The sequence below is a fragment of the Pseudophryne corroboree genome, chromosome 5, assembly GCF_028390025.1.
Source record: "Pseudophryne corroboree isolate aPseCor3 chromosome 5, aPseCor3.hap2, whole genome shotgun sequence".
NCBI classification, from domain to species: Eukaryota; Metazoa; Chordata; class Amphibia; order Anura; family Myobatrachidae; genus Pseudophryne; species Pseudophryne corroboree.
Window position 1 is genome coordinate 673,609,957 of NC_086448.1, and position 16,612 is coordinate 673,626,568.

The following is a 16,612-nucleotide window of genomic DNA, read 5'->3' on the forward strand; positions in this document are numbered from 1 at the left end:
CCTGTAAAAACAGAATACAATCATAAGGAACAAATATGTCCAACATAACAGAAGTAACAAAAAATGTAAGACATCATGGCAATACAACGCACCCAATAACCACGTGTCTTGGCCTTCCATCAGTCTGAATTTTTGCCAGATCCCTGATTGCCTAATGACATGGGAATCATGTGATTTGCCTGGGTACTTGGTGTTCAGGGACAGGATCTGGAGGGATGGGCCACAAACAACCATCACATTCAGAGAGTGGAACATTTTTCGGTTTCTATAGACTTCTACATTATGTTTTGGTGCAACAAGTGGAACATGTGTCCCATCCACAACCTCAATAACGTGTGGGAAGTGACTACCCCACTCCTGGAATCGCCGCTTCAACACAGCTAGGGTCCCCACATCCAATGGCATTGATATAAACTGTTTAATTCTTACAAAAAAAGCACCAATTACGCGTCACAGAATTTTGGAAAACAGACTGAGATTCCTACCAGCACCCCAACCACGTGCTGGTAGGAACCTGTGGCGCAGAAATGTAACACAGCAAGGAATTGTGTCAGTGCTGGTATTGCTGTAGGAGGATGCCGAATTGATCTATCTAGATCACTCTCTATTATGGAGAGAGTTTCTAGGATGACATGAGGGGGCAGCCTGTTGCGCCGCACCACCTCATCATCTGGCATACCAAAAAGGGTGACATGGGTATGGAATATAGTAAGCCTTGCACGCCTCCGTTGCCTTCAAGGATGAGGGGCAGGTTGGGGTTGGACGGGTTTGGACCCTAGATATGAGGCAATCAGCATCTTAAAAATTATAAAAAAATATTGTGAAAACATCCAATGTGTACCAAAAATAAAAATAAAAAAAATAACAAAAATAAAATAAATATATATATATATATATATATAAATAAATAATTAAATATATATATATATATATATATATATATATATACATAATTAAAACAACACTTACTTCGGTATCATAATCCATATCTTAATGTAGAACAGCAGGAGGAAATAAACCAAACATTATTTGGGTAATATTTCACACAATTTAAACAAACAATACTACACCACAAATGAAACCACAACAACACACTTAGCATGCATATACTTTCCTTAAACATACAATTAGCAAACAAATATACTTACATGGTTCAAAATAATAAAAAATACAACACCCAAAACACACCTAAGAACATGCATATACTTACCAGCCGAAAGATAAATACAAAAAAGAAAGGCAAAAGTCCTGCAGAACACAAAATAGGCTACTTTGCCAAAAAAAAAAACAACTACATTTGCTGATCCCTTAAGAAAGAGAGAAAAAAAAAACCATAATAAGCACTAAGATAAACCAACACCCCACCACACAAAACACACCTAAGAACATGCATATATTTACCAGCAGATAGATAAATACATTTTTTTTAAAAAGGCATAAGGCCTGGAAAACACAAAATAGGCAACTTTACAAAAAAAAAAAACACCCTACCACACAAAACACACCTAGGAACATGCATGTACTTACCAGCAGATAGATAGGCCAAAAAACAAACAAAGGCAAAAGGCCTGGAGAAAACAAAATAGGCTACTTTGCCACCAAAAAATAAAGAAATATTATGCTCCCTTGAGAAGGAAAAATAAAAATACACAAAATAAGCATACTCAGACAATACTACACCCCACCACACAAAACACACCTAGGAACATGCATAGATAGATATACTGTTGGCCAAATTATAATAAAAGAAAACAGATTTCAATTACAATGAAGGACATCACCACTACTAACATAGGGGGGCCATTCCAACCCGATCGCTCGCTGCAGTTTATCCCAGTGCAGCGATCGGGTTGGAATTGTGCATGCGCACGCCGAAGGGCGTCGTTTCCCTGCGATCGGTGGGAGGGAGGGGGCGGCACGGCGGTGCTATGGGGGCGCAGTCCGGCCAACGCAGGCATGGCCAGACCATGCGGGGGGTGGGCAGCAGCGGCTGCGTGATGTTACACGCAGCCGCTATGGGCCAGGGAGCAATGAGTAGCTTCCGGCCAGCACGCTAAAGCTGCGCTGGCCAGGAGCTACTCCTAAAATGCAAAAGCATCGCCTCTGTGCGATGCTTTTGCACTTCTGGGGGGGGGGGGGGGGGGCGGTACTGACATGTGGGGCGGGATAGCCCTGTGCTGGGCATCCCCCCACACGTCTATTGTCAACTCAGGGCTATGATCAACTCAGAATGACCCCCATAATACAATACATACATTTAAAAAAAAAATGCTGTGTGGTCGCACAACAAATAAACACACAGCAACACAGTGACGTGCTGCATACACATCACCATGCAACATACTAAACACAATTGGCCTAAAGAATTACACTTGTCTGCATAACGGGTGGTCTTCAGTATGCCGCCGGCTGGGATCCCGGCGACCAGCATACCTGCGCTGGGATCCCGACTGTCGGCATGCCGACACATATTCTCCCTCTTGCGGGTCCACGACCCCCCTGAAGGGAGAATAAATAGCGTGTTGCGCATAGCACACCACCGTGCCCGCAGCGAGCCCGCAAGGGGCCCATTAGCGCTCGTCCAGCTGTCGGTATGCTGGCCCCTGGGATCCCGGCCGCCTGCCACTCATACTACACCCCTGCATAACATTACAAATACATTAATCCATGGACCTTAGCTTGGAAGCATGGCTTTGTTACAAATATCTAAACACAAACAGATCTTACCTTGAATACTGGACAACTCTCTTGATACCTCGCACACCTCTCAAACTCTGACCAAACTCCTGCATACACCCATAAACACAAGCTGTATGTGTCACTGACCTGGGTTCGGATTGTTGAGAACTCGGGGGTTCTTCCGATGATCGGAAAGAGGAACCACAGCTGGGCCGGAGCAGGGATGGCCGGATGTAGGTTTTCCTCATGCAGAACTAGCCGTAGTAACTGGCGTATAATGCTGAAGAATTAAATGATGATTTGAGAACGATGGTGAAGCACACAGAAGAATGAAGAACTTGTGAGCGATGCTGAAGAAATGAATGAGGATTTGAGAACGATGGTGAAGCACACAGAAGAATGAAGAACTTGTGAGCGATGCTGAAGAAATGAATGAGGATTTGAGAACGATGGTGAAGCACACAGAAGAATGAAGAACTTGAGAGCGATGCTGAAGAAATGAATGATGATTTGAGAACGATGGTGAAGCACACTGAAGAATGAAGAATTTGTGAGCGATGTTTGAAGAATGAGAAGCTTGTGAGCGATGTTGAAGAAATGAATGAGGATTTAAGATTCAGTGTAACTCTGGAAGTATGGAAGGCGTTCCACTTGGAGATATCATGTAATACAGGAAACACAGGAGGTGTCCCCCTAAGAGAAACACTGTAACTCAGAGAATGTCCCACTGAGTGATACACTGTAACGCTGGTAGCACAGTGAATGTTCCACGGAGTGATACACTGTAATGCTGGTAGCACAGTGAATGTTCCACTGAGTGATACACTGTAACGCAGGTAGCACAGTGATTGTTCCACTGAGTGATACACTGTAACGCTGGTAGCACAGTGAATGTTCCACTAGGTGATACACTGTAACGCCGGTAGCACAGTGATTGTTCCACTGAGTGATACTCTGCAAACGCTGGTAGCACAAGGAATGTTCCACTGAGTGATACTCTGCAAACGCTGGAAGCACAAGGAATGTTCCACTGAGAGATACTCTGCAAACGCTGGAAGCACAAGGAATGTTCCACTGAGAGATACTCTGCAAACGCTGGTACACAGGAAACGTTCAGTTAGAGAACTCACTGAACGCTGCTAGCACTGGTGATCATAGAAGAGACGATACTCAGGCGCCGGAGCTCTGCACGGCGTCTTCCTTTGAACTTCCCGCTCTCTCCCAATTGGCGGAAGGGCTGATGACATCACTCGCCCACCACGCTCCCGTGGACGCCAGGCGCAATGGTGGCGCCCACACCCCGGGAAACCCGTCGTAGGCAGCGCCAGCAAGACGCAACAACCCGGAGCTCACCAGGGGCGGCGACCGCTGGGAGACCCAGCGCACCCGGAGCGGTAATCGCGGCAGCCGCAGCGCCGCGAGTGTGACAGTACCCCCTCCTCTAGGAGTGGCCCCTGGACACTTTCCTGGTTTCGTGGGATGCTTAGAATGAAAGATCCGGACTAGTCGAGGAGCAGTGACTTCAGAAGCTTTGACCCAGCTCCTCTCCTCAGGACCATAACCTTTCCATTCTACCAGATACTGTAAATTCTTGTGAAGATAACGAGAGTCAAGAATAGCTTTGATTTCAAATTCTGTTCCAGCTTCAGTCTCTACCGAGGTCGGCCTAGGAGACTCTGAATGGAACCGATTTAAGATGAGGGGACGAAGAAGAGAAACATGGAACGAATTTGGTACCCGAAAGTGGGAAGGCAACCCCAATTTGTAGCCAACCGGGTTCAGGACTTGCAAAACAGGGTAAGGACCGATGAACCTCGGAGCAAACTTCATAGCGGGCACTCTTAAACGAAGATTGCGGGTAGAGAGTCATACCCTGTCACCAACTTTGTATTGAGTAGCTGCTCGCCGTTTTCTATCCGCAAAGAATTTATAGCGGCCAGAGATATTTTTGAGATTAGCATGAACCTTACTCCAGATTTGACTGAAGTGCTGGAGAGTAGAAGCTGCAGCAGGAACATCCTCCGAAGGAGAGATGGGTAATTCTGGGACTCGTGGATGGAATCCATAATTAATGAAGAATGGAGACTCACCAGTGGAAGAGTGATACAGATGGTTATGGGCAAACTCGGCCCAGGGTAACAGTTTCACCCAATCGTCCTGCGAAGGAGAAAGATAAACGCGGAGAAAAGTCTATAAATCTTGATTGACGCGTTCAGTTTGCCCATTGGTTTGTGGATGGTAAGCAGATGAGAACTTGAGTTTTATTTGTAAAGCTGAACAGAGGGCCCTCCAGAATCTAGCAGTGAACTGTACCCCTCGATCAGAGACTATCTCCCGAGGTAACCCGTGCAGGCGGAAGTGTTCACGAATAAATAGTAAAGCCAACTTGGGAGCCGTTGGTAAACCGGACAACGGAACAAAATGTGCCATTTTAGAAAAGCGGTCAATAATCACCCATATGATATTGTAACCCTTGGAGAGGGGTAATTCGGTAACAAAGTCCATGGAAATATGGGTCCAGGGTTTCTTAGGAATGGACAGTGGACGAAGCAACCCTGCAGGAGGCAGACGAAGAGTTTTGTGCTGAACACATTGAGGACATTAGTTGACATAATCTTGTATATCTTTCTTCATGGTGTCCCACCAATATGACCTTCGTAGAAATTCACACATTTTTTGAACACCAGGATGACCGGAAAACTTGGAGATATGAGCCCACTGCTGCAACTTTGGACGAAATTCAACTGGTACAGACATACTCCCAGGAGGACCCAGAGAAGTGGGAGCTGCTGAAATAGAGACTGGACTGAGAATCAAACTCTTTTCAAAGGAATTCTCCTCATCCGAGGCCGTTAAAGAACGAGACAGAGCATCAGCCTTAGTGTTGAGAGTCCCAGCCCGGTACTTAATAACGAACGAGAATCGAGTGAAAAAGAGCGCCCATCTAGCTTGACGCGAATTCAAGCACTGGGCCGTCTTGATAATACAACAAGTTCTTTTGATCGGTATAGATCGTAATTAGGTGTTTAGCACCTTCCGAGAAAGTACCTCCATTATTCAAGGGCAGATTTTATTGCTAAAAGCTCCTGATCTCCAATGGTGTAGTTTCGTTCAGCAGGAGAGAACTTACGAGAATGGAAACCACATGGATGTAACTTCCCATCAGAGGAGTACTGTGAAAGAACGGCACCGATGCCTACTGAAGAAGCATCGACTTCCAAGAAGGATGGTTTAGAAAAATTTGGTTGTTGGAGTACCGGGGCAGACATGAAGGCTGATTTCAACCGGGCAAACGCTACTTCAGCTTCTGAAGACCAGTGACTTGGGTCAGACCCCTTTTTGGTTAGGGCAGTAATAGGTGCAACAATGGTAGAAAATCCCTTTATAATTTTCCGGTAGTAATTTGCAAAGCCCAGAAATCTTTGTACCGCTTTCAAGGAGAGAGGCTGAGTCCAGTCCCGAATGGCAGTGAGTTTCTCCGGATCCATGCGAAGCTCCGTACCTGAAATGACATATCCGAGGAATGGAATTGAAGGGGCCTCGAAGACACATTTGGAAATCTTGCCGTAGAGACTATTCCTTCATAGGCGAAGAAGTACTTCTTTGACCTGTACTCTGTGCTCTGCAAGATTCTTAGAAAATATCAGAATGTCATCCAAGTACACCACTACGCTTTGATATAACATATCTCGGAAGATTTCATTTACAAATCCCTGAAAAACGGCAGGGGCATTGCTGAGGCCAAAAGGCATTACCAGATACTCGTAATGCCCGTCCCTGGTATTGAAGGCCGTCTTCCATTCATCCCCCTGTCGGATACGTATCAAATTATAGGCTCCTCTTAAGTCGAGCTTAGTGAAAACGTGGGCTCCACGAACCCTATCAAATAGCTCCGTGATTAGCGGTAGAGGGTATTTGTTCTTAACGGTGATATAGTTTAAGCCACGATAATCAATACATGGTCTTAACCCTCCGTCCTTCATCTTCACGAAAAAGAAACCTGCTCCAGCCGGGGAGGTAGAGGGGCGAATGAATCCTTTCAGCAGATTAAACTTGATGTAGTCCGACATAGCTTGGGTCTCGGGTAATGATAAGGGATATGTGCGTCCCAGAGGTGGCATTCTCCCTGGGATAAGCTCAATGGGACAGTCCCAGGGTCTATGCGATGGTAACTGATCAGCCGCCTGTTCTGAAAATACGTCTGTGAACTCCCGATAGGCCTCTGGAATGAGCTCCTCATTCGACTTGGAAGATGCACGGAGCGGGTAAACAGGAGTGAGACAATTAGAGTGACAAAACGAACTCCAGGACACTATTTGTGACGACTTCCAGTCGACGTGTGGATTGTGAATTCTAAGCCAAGGTAGACCAAGAACAAGATCGTGAGGCATCTCCAGAATTACTAGGAACTCCAGATGTTCTTGATGCAGAGCTCCGACCTGCAGCTTGATTGGCTCTGTGCGACTTGTAATAAGCCCATTCGATATTTTGGTACCATTGATGGCGGTCAACGTAATAGGTCATTTGACAGACTGTAACTGTAAACCCAGACTCTGAACATAAGAAAGAGAAACAAAGTTCCCTGCAGCCCCAGAGTCCAGCAGGGCTTTAACAGGTTTAGCTATAGACTCAGAAAACAGAGACACGGAGAGTAAACAATCCACTGTCGGAGAAGATTTAGATGTAACCCTTAACTCGACTTCTCCGGAACAAGCTAGGACTGCCCGTTTCCCGAACGGGACTTGCAGTATTTGATAAAGTGATTCGCGGCTCCACAGTAGAGGCAGAGTTTACCCTCATGACGGCGCTGTCGTTCTTCCGGGGACAGCCGGGATCGATTGATTTGCATGGGTTCATCCGAACTTGGGGTAACTGTTTGCTTAGACGGGAGAGACCGGAATCTGGATCGATCCGACCGACTACGTTCGCCACCTCGTTCCTGCATGCGGAGATCCACCTTAACGCAGAGTGAGATCAACTGTTCTAAGGAATCTGGCAGGTCCCTAGTGACCAGCTCGTCTTTTAGACGGTCGGAGAGCCCGTTCCAGAAAGCGGCCCGGAGAGCATCATTATTCCAGCGTAGTTCCGAGGCTATGGTCTGGAAGTGAATCACATACTGTCCCACTGAACGGGAGCCTTGACGGACTCGGAGCAGGTCCGAGGAAGCAGCGGTCATTCTGTCGGGCTCATCAAAAATCCTTCGGAATGACGCAATGAAATTGGTGTAACTGGAAACCAAAGGGTCAGATCACTCTCACAACGGAGACACCCAATCCAACGCTGAACCTTCAAGCAAGGAAATAATGTATGCCACTTTGGCCCGATCCGTGGGGAAGTTGTGTGAGAGAAGTTCAAAATGCACCTCGCATTGATTGAGAAAACCACGGCAATTCTTTGGATTCCCATTATAGCGAGAGGGAGTGGGAAGCTGAAGGCGTGACCTGGTTCCGGACAAGGATTGAACATTACTGGTGGCAACCACTGGAGCGGGTACTGGAACTGGAGCCGGAACTACAGAAGCCAGGGAAGCCTGAATTTGATCCAGCCGGCCCGATAATTCCTGGAGATACTGCATCACCTGGCCCTGTGCCGCCTCCTGACTCTGAACTCAGGAAACTAAGTTTTGGATGGCACTTGATTCTGGGTTCCAATCCCCCGGGTCCATGAGCTGTATGTGTCACTGACCTGGGTTCGGAGTGTTGAGAACTCGGGGGTTCTTCCGATGATCGGAAAGAGGAACCACAGCTGGGCCGGAGCAGGGATGGCTGGATGTAGGTTTTCTTCATGCAGAACTAGCCGCAGTAACTGGCGTATAATGCTGAAGAATTAAATGATTTGAGAATGATGCTGAAGCACATAGAAGAATGAAGAACTTGTGAGCGATGCTGAAGAAATTAATGAGGATTTGAGAACGATGGTGAAGCACACAGAAGAATGAAGAACTTGTGAGCGATGCTGAAGAAATTAATGAGGATTTGAGAACGATGGTGAAGCACACAGAAGAATGAAGAACTTGTGAGCGATGCTGAAGAAATGAATGAGGATTTGAGAACGATGGTGAAGCACACTGAAGAATGAAGAATTTGTGAGCGATGTTTGAAGAATGAGAAGCTTGTGAGCGATGTTGAAGAAATGAATGAGGATTTAAGATTCAGTGTAACTCTGGAAGTATGGAAGGCGTTCCACTTGGAGATATCATGTAATACAGGAAACACAGGAGGTGTCCCCCTAAGAGAAACACTGTAACTCAGAGAATGTCCCACTGAGTGATACACTGTAACGCTGCTAGCACAGTGAATGTTCCACGGAGTGATACACTGTAACGCTGGTAGCACAGTGAATGTTCCACTGAGTGATATACTGTAACGCAGGTAGCACAGTGATTGTTCCACTGAGTGATACACTGTAACGCTGGTAGCACAGTGAATGTTCCACTAGGTGATACACTGTAACGCTGGTAGCACAGTGATTGTTCCACTGAGTGATACTCTGCAAACGCTGGTAGCACAAGGAATGTTCCACTGAGAGATACTCTGCAAACGCTGGTAGCACAAGGAATGTTCCACTGAGAGATACTCTGCAAACGCTGGAAGCACAAGGAATGTTCCACTGAGAGATACTCTGCAAACGCTGGTACACAGGAGACGTTCAGTTAGAGAACTCACTGAACGCTGCTAGCACTGACGATACTCAGGCGCCGGAGCTCTGCACGGCGTCTTCCTTTGAACTTCCCGCTCTCTCCCAATTGGCGGAAGGGGCTGATGACGTCACTCGCCCACCACGCTCCTGTGGACACCAGGCGCAATGGCGGCGCCCAAACCCCGGGAACCCGCCGGAGGCAGCGCCAGCAAAACGCAACAACCCGGAGCCCACCGGGTGCGGCAACCGCCGGGAGACCCAGCGCACCCGGAGCGGTAAGCGCGGCAGCTGCAGCGCCGCGAGTGTGACAGTATGGAACATGCTTAAATAGTGTAAGCAATCAAAGCACGTGTAACAATTGTGTATGCATTACCTGTGCAGATTCCAGCATAACCATGCAAACGCGGTATAAAAACGCACCACAGAGCCATCTACTGGCCCACAAACACAAGAAGAGGCTGGTGTGAGGGCCCTGGCTGAGGAACATGTAGCACAAACTGAGGAAGAATCTGGCCTAAATAACCAAACCCAGCAAACACAGCCACAAAGTGAAGAGGAAGGTGGAGATACTTCTCAGGTTGATGCTTCGCAGGCAACAGGCAAAAAGAGAAGACGACAACCCCCATTTACAAAGAGGGAGTTGGGAATTTTGGTACCCCAGGCCATTGACCAAATCCATTTTGGAACTAAAAACATGGGTTCTGGGACCAAGGACCAGATCTGGAGAGAAATCACAGACTCTGTGAATACTGTTGGCCCAATTGTCCGCACACCACAGGAAGTCAGAAGACGGTAAGTACATACTGAGCCACAATGGCAAACAATATAGTATGTATTAACTAATATTTAAGCAGCATTTTTGACGTTCTAATGCCTCTAGCAACCAATACTAGGACATGTGCTCCAAAAGTATGCATCACATTTACTTATGTTTAACTTCTTCTTCTTTCACCCAAACCACAAAACATATGTAGTTGGGCTGACTTCAAGTCCTGCCTGAAGCAGAAAAAGGCACTGGAACGCTTCGAGGGCAACAGGGGGATGCCCACTCCGAGACTGTGGAGTTTACAGACCTGGATGAGCTTGCGATGGTCTGTGTGTCCTACAAGGAGGTGGCAGGTGTGTCCAAAATGGACACCGATACACCTGCCATGGAAGGTCGACATGCCTTGGCAGGTGAGTTTACAAACATATATTGTCAAGTTTTTTCAGTATACTTGAATAAATTTGTAATAATTTGTTTTACAAAATGTTAACTTCTTTTTTTTAAAAACCCAGCACAGGAGGGCCATCGCAGTGAGTCACAGGAGGGGCATCTCACTGCGGTTGAGGAGGGGGGAGCTAGTGACACCTCCAGTGTGGGGCAGGAAATACCACCAGTCCAGCACCACACTGGCACCCCCACCCAACCCTCTCGCACGGTGATTCTGGCTGAGATAACCGGTCATGGAGTTAGAAACACCGAAATCCATGACGAGATGATCCGGGAGGTATGTGAGATGTCCTTTCGGCTCACTGACCTGACCACCTGTGTTCGCCAAGGCATGTGCGAACTCAACTACTCAGTCCAACAACTAAACACCACAATTTGTCAAGGAATACAGACCATTGCTGGCCTCCTTGCCCACAGGTCAGGGAGGCACCAACACCTGAACTATTTCCTACCCCTACCCAGGAACAAGATTCCACTGGGCAGGGCCCTCGAAGGTCAGTGTGCAGACTGATCAGTGAGCAACATACCCTTCAGGCAGGGCAGAAAAAGAAGAAAAAATAATTTAAATCCAGATGCGGTCACATTTCCCAGTATACATGTTGTTTCTGTTTTAAAATGGATTATCAATGGCTTGTGGGACCAGAATGAAAATCTCCCTCCTGCTGAATGTGGTTTGCTGTCTTCTCTTTTTGTTAGTAGCCTGTGATGCATTAGCCTGTGAACTTGCCCAACCTTCCTCTTCATATTGTGGTCTGGATAGTTGGGTTTGGGTATTGTGCCCAGATTCTACCTCAATTTGCCCCACATGTTCCTCAGCCAGGGTCATGACACCAGTCTCTTTTTGTGATTGATGGCTAATAGATGTGGGGGGGGGGGGGGGGGGGGGCTTGACTACTGGGTACTGTCATCCTATTTTGTGCACTGGCAAGTGTTTGTTGCTGTGCCATGTTCTGTTCTTTTTGTGAAAAAAATGTGAGTTTCATTTAAAAACATTATGTAATATTTTTTTACCTAGTAAAAATACTTTGAGTCCATACACTTTGTTGTGTAATTGTGTGTTTATTATTGTGGGTGTGTGAAAAGAGTTTAATTGTAGCTAAATATAAAATAGTTTTTATTTATGTTTGTGTTAAATTAAATAAAATCATGGCATGTTGCTTATAGAAAACAAAAACAAAAATACATGTATGTTGCTCCTTACACAATATAAGGCCACGAAGCTGTTTGGTTACTAGGGGCAACATGCCATCTTAAATATAACTCACATCTGACCTAATTCATCCATAGCAGTGTATTAGCTAAAGCAGCAGTTAATAACATTATAGGTTAGGGTGCATTATGTTGGTAATGTTATATGAAACACAAAACAAATGTTGGAATATGGAAAAAGGAGATTTATGGTAAGAACTTACCTTTGTTAAATCTCTTTCTGCGAGGTACACTGAGAACCATAGGGATAACATTGGGGTGTAGAGTAGGATCTTGATCCGAGGCACCAACAGGTTGAAAAGCTTTGACTGTTCCCAAGATGCTCAGCGCCGCCTCCTCTATAACCCCACCTGCGTACACAGGAGCTCAGTTTTATTAACCAGTCCAATGCAGTAGCAGGTAAAAGAGATGACAACTGTTAGTAGCCACATACACCACATTCTCACAACAGGAGAAGGTAACCGTGACTAATGCCATACAAACCCAAAGAAGCTAACTACGTCAAGGTGGTCACCCTGTGGAACCCAGTGTACCTCGCAGAAAGAGATTTAACAAAGGTAAGTTCTTACCATAAATCTCCTTTTCTGCAGTGGGGTACACTGGGGTTCCAAAGGGATAACATCGGGGATGTCCTAAAGCAGTTCCTCATGGGAGGGGACGCACTGTAGCAGGCACAAGAACCCAGCGTCCAAAGGAAGCATCCTGGGAGGTGGAAGAATCGAAGGCATAGAACCTTATGAACGTGTTCACTGAGGACCACATAGCCGCCTTACACAATTGATCAAGGGTCGCACCACGGTGGGCCACCCAAGAAGGTCCAACAGACCGAGTAGAATGGGCTTTGATGGTAGCAGGAGCTGGAAGACCAGCCTGTACAGAAGCTTGTGCAATCACCATTCTAATCCATCTGGCCAGGGTCTGCTTATTCACAGGCCAGCCACGTTTGTGAAAACCAAAAAGTAAAAAGAGAGAATCAGACTTCCAAATGGAGGCTGTCCTCTACACCCAGATACGGAGAGCCAGTACCACATCCAAAGACCGAAGAAGACAAAGGAGGAAAAGTTTCAGGAGAAGCTGCAGGTCTCATGGGAGATATCACCACACACCCTAATGTGCCCTAAAACCACCCCGTTTCATCTACTATAATAACCTTACTGATAAGGCTGTCCACTAGGGAGGCCAATCGTGGGATTCTAGCCTAAAAAACGCCAGGATTTGAATCCCGGGATTGGAGCTTCCAATTCCGGCCTCCACAAGATTACATTGTGCAAGCGCAGTTTCCTAGCAGCCTCTCTTCCCCCAGGCAGCGCTGAGCACTCGGCTCAGACACTGCCTTCTCAAGCCAGGCAGCAAGGGACCCTTCGTCCTCTGCTCCGCTCCACTGTTCCATCCTCACGGGCTGGATGGAAGTTGTGCTGCCGGAATCACACCACTGGAGTGCTCACTGAGATCACTATGCCACAGGATTGGCCTCTCTACTGTCCACTTATAAACAATTCCTTCGTAATCATTTGGGCTCGGGACTGCTGACCTTGTACAAATGAACTAGTCAAGGCAGTTCTGTAAACACGAACAATAAAATGTGTTACACTTCTATAAAATTCATTGTGACAGCTGCATAATATTCATTAGTTACGTGTATTTCAGATATATGAAACTGTGGTACCCTGCCTCTGGGGTACCCCTGATTTAACTGTTTGAGCCACCACTGATGCCAAAGCAGCCTAATGAGGAGCCCTTAGAGTAGAGACTGCGGGGGTTAATCTCCCTATCCCGGTTGCTAGGCAACCGCAGCACCAGGGAGGAGAAACCAGTAGGGCACTAAGACCCAGGACTTGTGTTAATGTCTCAGCAGCGCGGGAAGCCTGTTCCCGTTTGGGATTGGCTGGAGTCGGGCACGAAAAAGGAGGAGCTCACCGCCGGGGAAGAGGAGCAATGGGTCCGGCGCGTGTGGGACACGTTGTAAGGGAGAGGACAGAGACGCCACTGCAGAGAGCGGAGGAGACACAGCCACGCTGATGGGAGAGCCGGGACCCGACCGCTATCACCCAGCTGCCCGCCACACAGAGGAGAGCCGCGGCCGCGCTGTGAGTAGCCAGGTGCCACCAGAGAGAGGACTGCTGATCACCGCCACCGGGCGCAGCACAGAGGGGGAGAGAGCCGCAGTGCAGGTGGAGGAGGTGTGACCCCCGTGCCCGAAAGGAAGCCGCAACCCGCCCAGCAGCCTGCAGAGAGGGAGAGCCGGGACACGCCAGCCGCGACCTGCCCGCCAGCCGCTGGGGAGAGCCAAGAACAGCCCAGAAGGGAGATCTGGACAGCCGGCTGCCCCAGCACCGTGCGTAAAGAACCATCCACCGTCGCCAGCCTGCCTGAGACCAAGGGTAAGCCTCGGGGAGCACCCCATGCAGCAGATACTGGGATCCCTCAGCCCTCACCTCCCTGCCTTTCAGCCTAATTAAGCCCAAGACTTCTGGCCTGATTGAAATTTAGGGTACCATAACAGGAGACAGGACTGACATAAGGAGAGACACTTCAGGGGTATTTTAACCAGGCTCCGACCAGCCCGCATAACTGTCCTACAGTATTAGGCTCACTGGGTATTGTCTGGACGAATCCTAGGGATGAAGCATAAGTGCTTGAAATAGTATATATCCTTATACCCTGTTGGAACTTACCGGTTATATCCCACAGCACTTAATGCAGGCTTATGTGAAAGGCTGGCCCTGACTATTACTGAGACACTTGATAATTCATACCCCACTTCCGTAGAGGAATTCCACAATAACTTCACATAGAGGCCTATGTACTCTCACCACATTGTTTCCTCTGCAGCTGGGTTCTATATATCAGGTGACCTTTGTAATCTGCCTAAACCGTTACTTATAGACTTCTCCGGATTGTGTGTCACGTTAAAGACTTTCTTTTATTTAAGTTTCTATCGCCATCTAGTGGCGCGTTAGTATATTGTTTGAACATTCCTGAACCCTCCTGGTTAAAAGACATTTTGTTTTCTTCTATGTTCTGAAAAACACTTATGTTGAGGTTGTGACACCACTTATGCCTATTATGCAAATGATATGTGATAATGCTTACACCTTTTATGCAAATGATATGTGATGTTCTACCATGTGCCCTCTGAGGTAGAGTTGACTTATTAGCAGGCATTTGAATACATTAAACGGTGATGTTGCTTTCCCTTGATTTAATAAACGTGCTGTCACCATCCAGTTGTATTTCCTTTATCCGTGGGGTCCTCCTTGGGGTGACTATTCTTCTGCCACAGGCTCCCGAAGAAGAAGTCGTGAAAGGTCTGAAAGTCACCAGCGTCGTCTGGAGAAAGCAGGTACGACTCCACTCCCACACAGGGGTACTATTACAAAACATTTACTTGCAGGCACATCATATCAGGTCTGCTATGTTGGATAGAAAACGTTTTTGTTTTTTAAGCTTTTAATGACAAGCGGAACTTGATATATTTTGTTACGTATCATTTAAAAACACAGCAACTTAATTCAATCGCTTCCTTGGCTTCCTGCTGAATCCTCTGAAGAACCATTAGGAGAAGGGGAAATAGAAAGAAACAGAAAAAAACAAAGAATGACCACTTGTGATAAAAGGCATCTCTCCCTTCCGCTACCCACATTCTCAAAAATAATCTGTTAATACATTATTTGCATTCCTGGATCTTGACAAAAAATCCACCTGAGAATTCACCCATTTCCCTATGATCTGCAGGAAGACATCTGTACTCAAGTCCCAGTTGTATTGACAACATTTTTTTTCTGCTGCATAGATTTAACATCCCTGGAATATGGACTGCTTGCATAGGCCATTGTCTCCTTTGCCTGTTTCAAAATTAGGGTGACTTTACTTAGGACGGACCAGCACTTTGCATCCCTTTGCTTCCATATAATCATATAATATTTGCATTCTGAATTTTGGCAAATGAGGGGAGGTCTATGTCACAACTGAGGGCTGAGACTGACTGAGGGAAGCCTCAGTTGTAGGGGCTGGTGTGTAGGTGAACCTTGGAGGTGAGATTAGGTTCCTAGACATGCAGTAGGATTATAGCACCATGAGCCTGAAGGCGTGACCACAACAACGGAGTAAAATTATAAACAGTCAGTTTATTGAACACACAGTATAACTTTTGGCAAAGAGATAGCGTCAACAGTGAGTGCAGAATAAAAATGCAGTACAGTTCCTGAGTATGCAGTTGGTAATTGAGACTGCGGCTATGTAGAACAAGATCACAAAGTCCTTTGCTAGAATCCGGATTTGGAAAGTCCGTGGCCACAGCTAACCGCTGCAAAGAGGAACAACAAGTACTGCACAGTAGATGGTAAACAGGAGACTGGATTAGGCACTGATACACTAAGGTTAAAATATTGTAGATAGAATTGCCAGAGACTACCGGACGGAACCGATGTGAGGAAAGTTGTACTTGAACTCGCCAGTAGAGCAACAGTTCGATGGTGAGCATCGATGGATACTGTGGTCCGGTGTTGTGTGGGATGAAATGCTGGGTGATATAGGAATACCACTGGGGATGAGATGAAACACCGCTGAAGACAGATGGTAACACCCAACACTGCTGGAAGCTGGAAGCGATGGAACGCTGGAAGCCAGTGACGAATGTACCTTGAAGCTTGTGAGCGATGCAATAGTGCAGGGCGATATAGGAATACCACTGAGGACAGATGGTAACACACAACACTGCTGGAAACGATGGAATGCTGGAAGCCAGTGACGAATGTACCTTGAAGCTTGTGAGCAATACAATAGTGCAGGGCGATATAGGAATACCACTGAGGACAGATGGTAACACACAACACTGCTGGAAGCGATGGAATGCTGGAAGCTGGAAGTCAG